General features: G+C 39.9%; 1 non-coding gene across 1 annotated transcript; it reads right to left on the bottom strand.

The window, feature by feature from the left end:
• Positions 1–1,807: 1,807 nt before the first annotated feature.
• LOC149436706 (U6 spliceosomal RNA) lies at positions 1,808–1,911 on the bottom strand. The gene has a single exon (XR_016308285.1). It is a non-coding gene; the product is annotated as a U6 spliceosomal RNA (small nuclear RNA).
• Positions 1,912–8,617: the final 6,706 nt, after the last annotated feature.

The following is an 8,617-nucleotide window of genomic DNA, read 5'->3' as shown; positions in this document are numbered from 1 at the left end:
ATGCTGATAGGAGGATAAATGAGAATGACAGATAAAGTAATGCTGTGTTGTAGAGCTGTATCCTTATGGTAAGCAAAACAGCTTTCTTATAGCTATTTTTTCAGTCTGTTAAGCAGTTTGCTTGGAATTCAATCTTCAAGTTTAAGGCCCCTTGCACATGGAGCCATCCATTTGCAGTACATCCCTCCTGGGAGAGACAGGTGCAGTGTACAGCACCACTGCAAGCAGCCTGTCAAAGTCTGTGGCAGTTGTGGCTCAACATTGCTGAATGGCACTAGCATTTAGGGCCCTGTACGTTCAAGGAGGAGGGTCCCAAAAGCAGTTTTTTGAGCATACTAAAATGCCATGAGGGACACACTGCAGCTAAGAGAGGCCTTATAGGAGAGAGATTAGAGTGTATCCAAAACCAAAAACGTTTATCTTGGACACAGGTTTTTATTGCTGTTTATGTCCCCATTGGAGAGATTTGTCTTCACTTTTTATCCAGATGACCATTGTCATCAGAATTGGAAAAGAGGAGAAAACTTCCAACACTTGTTGCAGTGACAACAGCCATACTTAAAAGAAATTTCTTGACATTTCTTCTTGTTCCTACAGTATAGGAAATGTTCTGAGAAGGAAAATTCGCCCAGTGGGAGATAGGTGGCAAAAACAAAAAAAACTCTGCTTATAGTGGATCTGTCCAAAATGAGTTTTGTTTGCTTTGTTATACACTTTAGGTTTCAAGAGTTCACGTTTATAAGTGTTAGGCTGCTTTCACACTGATCATTTTTTCTTCTTTATTGGTGTTAAAAAAAAAAGAAATGGCATGACCAGTAAATCCTATGAAACACTTCACACTGGTCAGTTTCATATCTGTTGCATTTTTCAAAGTCCTGCTTGCTGCATTTTTGGTGCATCTTTGGTGCCGTTAAAAAAATTGCACCAAAAATGTACCTTCCCATTGAAATGATTGAAAAATACATAAAAAATTCATCCAAAACGCACCTGTGATTGTGTTTTTTTGAGTCACATATTTTTTTTCTTCAAAGGTGCAAAGTGGGCCAAAAACACGGTAATAATGCATATGCATTTTTACCATATATTTGCAAAGGGAGAAGTGTGAAAGTAGCCACAGAGTGAGATCCAACAGTCCACACAAAAGGTAACACTGCTTCAGGTTGAGAGCACTCTACCCCATATGCAGTTCACAAATAGGTGTCTTGCCCAGCTCGCCTCTGAGATAAAACATATATAGGATTGAACAGCTGCACACTGCACTGGAGATGCCAGTTCTTTATTAAAGTATCAGAAGTTCAAGATAAAAGCATCACTGCACAAGACCACAAACAGGTAGGAGGGTTGACGCGTTTCACGCACAACAGCTCTTAATCATAACCAATTGTGTGTGAACTGTGCCAACCCTCCTACCTGTTTATGCTCTTGTGCTGTGATGCTTTTATCTTGAACTTTTGATACTTTAATAAATAATTGGCATTTCTAGTGGAGTGTGCAGCCATCCAATCCTATACAGCCTTAGGGTGAGGGTTATATGTTGGGAACAATGTGTTATTTTTACTTTGTTTTGGCACGCATAATCCTTGCACTGAGAACTGTCAGTTTAGGGTAAGCCCCCAAAAGCCCATGAAAGTTAAAGAAGAAACATAAATTTCAGGCATAAAGCATATAAGCATAAAGACGTAATGCATCCATATCTGCAAGACCATGGTAACAGTTGCTAACCTGTACCTTTGGGGGTATTGCATAGAGTAAAGAGAGTAAATTGCATAGAGTAAAGAGTAAAAACATAGTAGTAGTACTTTTTTATTTTTTTTTGGAACGCTCCACGAATTTGAGTGTCATTCTTGCACTGGGGCCATGCTAATCTCTGTATCATTCCAATTTTAGTATGTGTGCTGCCAAAACAGGCACCTGTAGTTCTTTTTTTAAACTGGGCAACAGCATTTGTCACCCTTCAATGCAAATTCTTTGTATCTTGTATCTTCAGCTGCATAGCACAATAAGTAATCAGACTCATGGCTGCAGCCAGAGGATACATGTTGCTAGTGACAGCATAAGATACATTCCTATTTTATAAAAGAGAATCATTATTGCTTCCAGGTCACATGAGACCTATTTTTCTCCCATTTCACTAAGCAGAAGACATTTGGGCCGTTCAAAATCCAAGGGAATATGAATGCACAACAAAAACCTAATGTCAGACAAAGTGAGAGACAGACAAGAATCCAATTATAGACGTACACATTTAAGAGAGGAGTTTATGCAAAGCAGACTTGTGTGTTCTATTGCTGCCTGTGAGATAAGACTTCACCAAGTCTCGGAATTCCAATTTCCTCCATTCTGCTGATCACAGATAAGAGTCACAAAAGGGGCACAGTCATTGCTCTCCGACTCGGTAACAGGATTTACAATATTTAGGGAGGAAAATGTCAGCCCTTTCGGTGGGTGGGTACAGTCTATTCATTATTCATGAGAAAGAATTGTCAGCATAGATGTATGAATGACAGATTTTTGTTAATTATTTTTTTAAGGCAATGCTCAGGCATTCATGGGTGCAGGAGCAAATTAGACATGACTGACAGCCAGTGCACCTTTAATCAATGCAGAATAATTTCAGAAAATTAAATATTTATGTATAGTTTGTAATAAACATTTTGATTTAAATGCTTTGAAATTTCTAGATGTAAAGTTTGAGCAAGTTGTTTCAAAAGTAAATATCAAAAGCTGACCTGAGGTGATAAAAGAAGGCACCAGAAGGTGTCTTCAAACATGAAGGAAAGAGCTCTATACTCTTCATTTCCCAGGATCTTGCAGTGAACACACTGAGCACCCTAGGCTCTGAGTCTCAATTGGCATTCTGGAAGATACATTCAGCCAGCTCTTGCTTTTTTTTTAGCTCAGTTAGTAAACTGTTAATGTCCAACCTTTTTATCCCAGAGAATCCCTTAAAATTATTTCCAGGCCTTCGTCCTTAATAAAACCAAATTTATTGGGGGCAGTGGGAAAAATGGGTCTGGCACTGGTAGTCAGTAGGAAGAATTCAACCATTATAGTGGTGGCCAGAATGCCACCTTTGCAGACAGCTAAACAGATCATTAGCATTATGCTGCTTGCCTTGCAAAGTGGCACTGGCTCTGAATTTCTGCAGACACCATCAAATGGAAGTTTGGTCAGCCTCACCCCAGGGATCCATCCTTTGGAGGAATCCTAGGATTCCACGGAACCCTTGTTGAGAATGGCTGATCTAGTGCTTTTGTTGTTCTGGCAGCATTGAGCAGTCTTTTAAATCTTCCTGTTTACTTGGAACTGTAAAGAGCAATGTAAGACAACAATGGCATCTTCCTGTACTTTGCCCAAAAGACTGGGGCAGCCTTACTGTACTTTCCACCTCAGTTCACTGCTAAAGCCCCATTTTTAGGAGGTCGTTGATGTGGGTCAGAATTGCCTGTTAAGCACTCTCTTTTGCTGGACATGTGAATCCATCCCAATTAATATAATGATCATACATTATTAGTACTTGTTCTTCACTGTTCACAGTTTTCTACATCTGTCAGTCACTGGGGTCACGTCCAGTTGCTGCACTGTACCAGTATCAAAGTTCAAACAAAAGTTAATCCTGGTCATTAAATTGTGTGGATTAGGGTGCTCATAGACATGAGATGACAATCACTTGATCTGTCTGGATCAGAGAGCTGAGCTGTCATGTTTGCAGGCCAGCTTCCAGGTTTGGCATGCACATCTGACTACTTTGGTGAATCTGTGAGCAGCTAAAGAGCATTAAGGGACTTTGTCTTTAAAAAAAAAAAAAAACCCTTCTGTAGGTAGGAGTGCAACATCTGGTGCAACTCTGCATAGAAACCAGTCAGCTTCCAGGTTTTATTGTCAAAGCTTAATTGAACAAACTGAAGTTAGAAGCTGATTGGCTACCATGCACAGCTGCAACAGATTCTGAGTGCTCCAGTTTTAGTAAATCTCCCCTTTAAGAGCAAAATCTGTCTTATTTTTTAAAATCTCTAAAAATTGATAGAAAACATATTAATGTCCCACAGCTCAAAATGAGTTTTCTCATCTATATAGAATGATGTATTACACACACACACACACACACACACACACCTGTTGAAATATCTCTTAAAACGTAGAGAATGGCCCGAGATTTTGGACAGATAGAGGAAGACGTGGTCATAAGTGTTTCAGGTTTCCCTTCCATTTTAATATCAGCCTTCCAGAGGTTGGCTCAGCTATATATTATATACAGGACATATGGGACCTTCCCGTTCCTCCACAGGCCAGGCCTCCATGATAGCCCAGACACACTCGTTGTAACCAAGCTTCATGAGCTCTTGTTCATCTTCTTTGGAGATGTCCCAATCTGGTCCAATAACAGGAATGCCGTTATCCAACATATTATCACAGAAATTCAGTCGTATCTGACGTTGGGGTTCAGCGGAGCATTGTTCCCTGCAAGGAAATTGCCAGCACAAAAATGTACTTTACCACTCCCAACAACAGTCAGTAAGTGGGTATCTAGGGTTAATATGAATCTGAAACTACAAAACCTGCTTGTGTCTCTATGAGTAAGCCCTGTCAAAATGCCTTAGAAAGGAGGTCCCATGGGTGGAGACTGTCACAGCGATTGTCAGTTTCAATAGATCGGAACTTTTGTGATGTGATTTTGCTTTTTCCTAGAACACCTGACTTACCTGCATAGAAGTACCCCAAATAAATGCCAAAGAAAATGTGGTTAGAGTGGTTCTAAACACCATACCTGGTGCCAGCAAATGCATTTATTGGAACCATTACCCTGTCAATGTTTTCTGTATACAAAGGTGTTCAGCTTTACATTATTTACTACTGTATAAAAGCATATTGTGTTGCGGTTAAGCTTGATAACCTCTGTAATAGGGGTGTTATGTTCCATGTCTTAGTAAGCAGTTGTAATAGCTACCCTTAAGATGAAGTGTTGTTTTTGCACAAGGACAGTTGCAGTACACTCATCTGCTGTTTGGATTTATGTAGCATCATCACCATGACTAGTAAAAAAAGGATGTCATATTCTGTTAGTTTCTTTGTTTTTTTTTATTTTCTTGTCTATTTTTTTACTCGTGTGTTGAAAATACATTAATACATGAAAGAATGATTAAAGAAAAGCCTAAATATACAAAATATACAATCTGCGGAAATTAAATGAAGCTATTACAACTGTTTTCTGTTTTCTGTCTACTAACCTAAATCATACAAGCATTATGTGCCAGTGTCAGTAACATTGTCAACACAGTTGACACATTCAGGTAGTTCTTACTACTGCTACCTGTCACCAGTTCTCAGATTAGGAAAATGGTGGTAATTAAAAACAGCTCTGAGCTGGTATACAGACCATGTCTGCGCTGGGAAACTGTTATGTGTGTGACAATTTCCAGCACAGGGCTCTATCCCTGGCCCCATTCAGCTGTTGGTCAGGAGATTTCCTGTCCAAAAGCTAAATGTAAACAAGGGGGTGGGGATAGTGGTAACATCATTACCCAAAGATGGCAGTGCTCATATTTGGGTAATTACTTGTCACTGGGTGGGCAGAACCTGATGAAGAACTGAGAGGCTAGTTCCCCATGAGCTCCCCTTTATTTTTAATTGACAGCACACAGAAGTGGGTGGATTTGAAAGCCACTGTTGGACAAAATAGTGGCTGTGGATGAGCCCACCACTGTGTGCTGGCAATAAACAGCAAGGTGGACCTAATGGAGAACTTGTCTTTCCATTCTCCATCAGGCTCTGCCCACCCCTACTACAAACTGGCAGGTACATGAATTGGGTGCAGATACCAACACTTTCAGTGCTGTGCCTCAACAGAATTCTAAAGAGTGTTTAAGACTCCCTTAATGAATTCCCCTGAATATCTTTATTGGTTTGATTATAAAGATAAAAAAACCCTAAGATTTTGTATTTTTGAAACAAAGTGATTCTAAGTCCTCATGCACACTGGACATTTTTACAGCGGCTATTTTTGGCGTCTGCCGTTTTTTTTACAGACAGTAAACTCCCCAGCATGCTAAGTGTCCATGCAGGCTTTAATCAGCGTTTTTTGGCAGGGGTGTTTTTTTGCCTAGGAAAAAAAATCCAAGAACTGGTGGGTTTCTAGAGGAGTTTTTTAGCTGTAAAAATGCTATAACGCTGAAAACCAGAGTAAAACGTGGCAAAACACAGTAAAATGCAGCAAACTGGCATTTTTAGATTTTGTTTTAGCAAAACTTTTTTGTGTAAAAAAACGCTAAAAAATGCTAAAACCGCAAATGCAGAAAAACAAGTCAAAACACAGAAAACCGTGGCTAAATGTGAATGCAAAAACGCTAAAACCCGCTGAAAAACTTGCGTTTTTAATGTGACTTTACACAGCTAACGCTACCAGCGTTATTTAAACACCCAGTGTTCATAGAGTCTAAAAGTTTTCATTAAAACAAACATGGTATATGGTATACTTATCTGCTCTGTGCAATGATTTTGCAAAGAGCAGCCCTGATGCTTTTCTGTTTGAGACCCCTGCCAGCGGTACTAGTGTTCCTCCCCCTTGCTGAGTGTCCCCAAAAGCAAGCCTCAGAATGATTCTGATTATTGGCTGTGGGTTACTGCTCATTGCCCCTTGCTTTACTGAATAAAGACAGCTAGTGTCTAGTCTCTGACTTTGTGCTGATGATTTGTATCCTAAAGGTTTTTCTTTAATATCTGCAAAACTGTTTGTCTGCCTGTATTGTTCCTGCAGCATCTGACATGACATACCGTACCCTGGACAATTCACCAAAATAAGGAACAGTTTTCAGCAATGAGTACAGATCTGCAGGATGCTGCTACCTTGCTGGCTTCTTGCCCTGCACTCTACAGAATGTTTATTTGAAGATATCATTGACTGGCTTTCAAAGAGCTCAAATAAGGGAGATTTATAACTTGGTGAAATTTAATCTTGTCTCTTTTTTTCTTTCTTAGGTAAAGCAATCCATAAATTTATGTGTGATCTCCGCCATGAAAGGTGAGTGAGACTATTCTGGGCAATGACATCCAAGCATCAAACGCATTGTAATATTGATGTTGCTGTTCGGTGGAGAGGAATTATAATATTTATTCATTGTGTGTATGTATGTATTCCAATTAAAATGTCTCTGCATCCTGTGCCAAGCCCACCCTGCTAACTGGCTAGAAATGCAACAGTGCCATCTATAGGGGAAATGTGGAAGGTGTTAGCTTATCAGCCTTACCAGTTTTTAGAGGTGCAGTGCCGCTAGGGAGTCTGCATAATACAGGCATTGTGACATTTTATATCTCTATATTCATAAAGGACTGAATGTGAAATAACAGTATTGTTCTATCTGTTTTTATTCAGCGTTTATTCCAAAATAATAATTTAGCAGAAAAGTAATTAGTTCCCTTGTGTCTATTCATAATCCATTTCAGCATTAGCATAGAGCATGGCTAAACGAATGATTCTTAAATGTTTTTTTTTTCCTTTTTCTTTCCAGAATGACATTTTGTCTGGGTTAGTACAGTTCTGTATCTTAAAAACCAAATGTGATGTCTGCTATTCTTTGCTAGTCAATTCTCTGCTTCTGAATAAATGGTAGAACATTTCAGCATCACTGGCTGTGGACTGTGGAGATCACATACATCATAGTAAATATTGTTTAGTAGCCTTGACAATATGCTTCAGTTAGAAATGACAAAAAACCCTTGCAGTGTATTTAGGGAGCACATCCTTTTTTCACAGGCTTCAGTCTTTCGTCCAGGCCTAGTTGTGTGGCACTAGTCCACCATACTTTTTTTTGTCAGCAATCTGGTAAACCCTTTTGCTTACCTGTGTGTAATGCTGGAGAAGCATTCCCAAACTCACCCATTGAAGACTTCTATCTCTCACATGCAGAAAACCTGATGTATCCATATGATATTACAAAGAAGCTTCCTAGAGCTGCCAATCAAATGCAAACTTACCTTAGAGGTTTTAGGGCCTATACAAATCTTTGCGCTGTCGTAACGCACATTGCATGTGTTGCTGTTGCTGCTCTGATGTTCCATTAATTTTAAAAGGCACCCCAATGCACTAAGGCAACTCCCAGTAGTGTGTTACAATTCAGTGGGCTGAATTAATGCAACACACCATAATGTGCTAAATAACACATGTTAACGCAATGCAAAAACATAAATGAGCTCTAAATCTAATAATCACACTGGCAAGTAGAGGGACTCATGAGGACTCAGGAAGTAAGCACTACCAAATATGAAATCTGCCTGCAATGCATTAAAGTAGTTTTAAAGAATTTATTTTTTTCCCTTTAAAATAATAAGCACATCATACTTACCTACTCTGTGCAATGGTTTTGCACAGAGCAGCCCTGATCCTCTTCTTGAGCCCCCTGCCAGCGCTTCTGGCTCCTCCCCCTTGCCAAATGTCCCCAGAGCAAGCTGCTTGCTCTGGGGGCATGTGTGTGTACTCTCTCCCATGCCGGCTCTGTGTGTCACACAAAGCGTGCCTCAGTCCCGCCCCTTTTTCCCTCCTCACTGGCTGTGATGGACAGCAGCAGGAGCAAATGGCTTCTTCAATGCATAGAATACATGACGGTAAAAAACCTTTGCCCTT

Source organism: Staurois parvus, unplaced genomic scaffold (genome assembly GCF_062004578.1).
Source record: "Staurois parvus isolate SC_StPar_1 unplaced genomic scaffold, SC_StPar_1.0 ptg001349l, whole genome shotgun sequence".
NCBI classification, from domain to species: domain Eukaryota; kingdom Metazoa; phylum Chordata; class Amphibia; order Anura; family Ranidae; genus Staurois; species Staurois parvus.
This window is presented reverse-complemented; position numbering and strand designations above follow the sequence as displayed.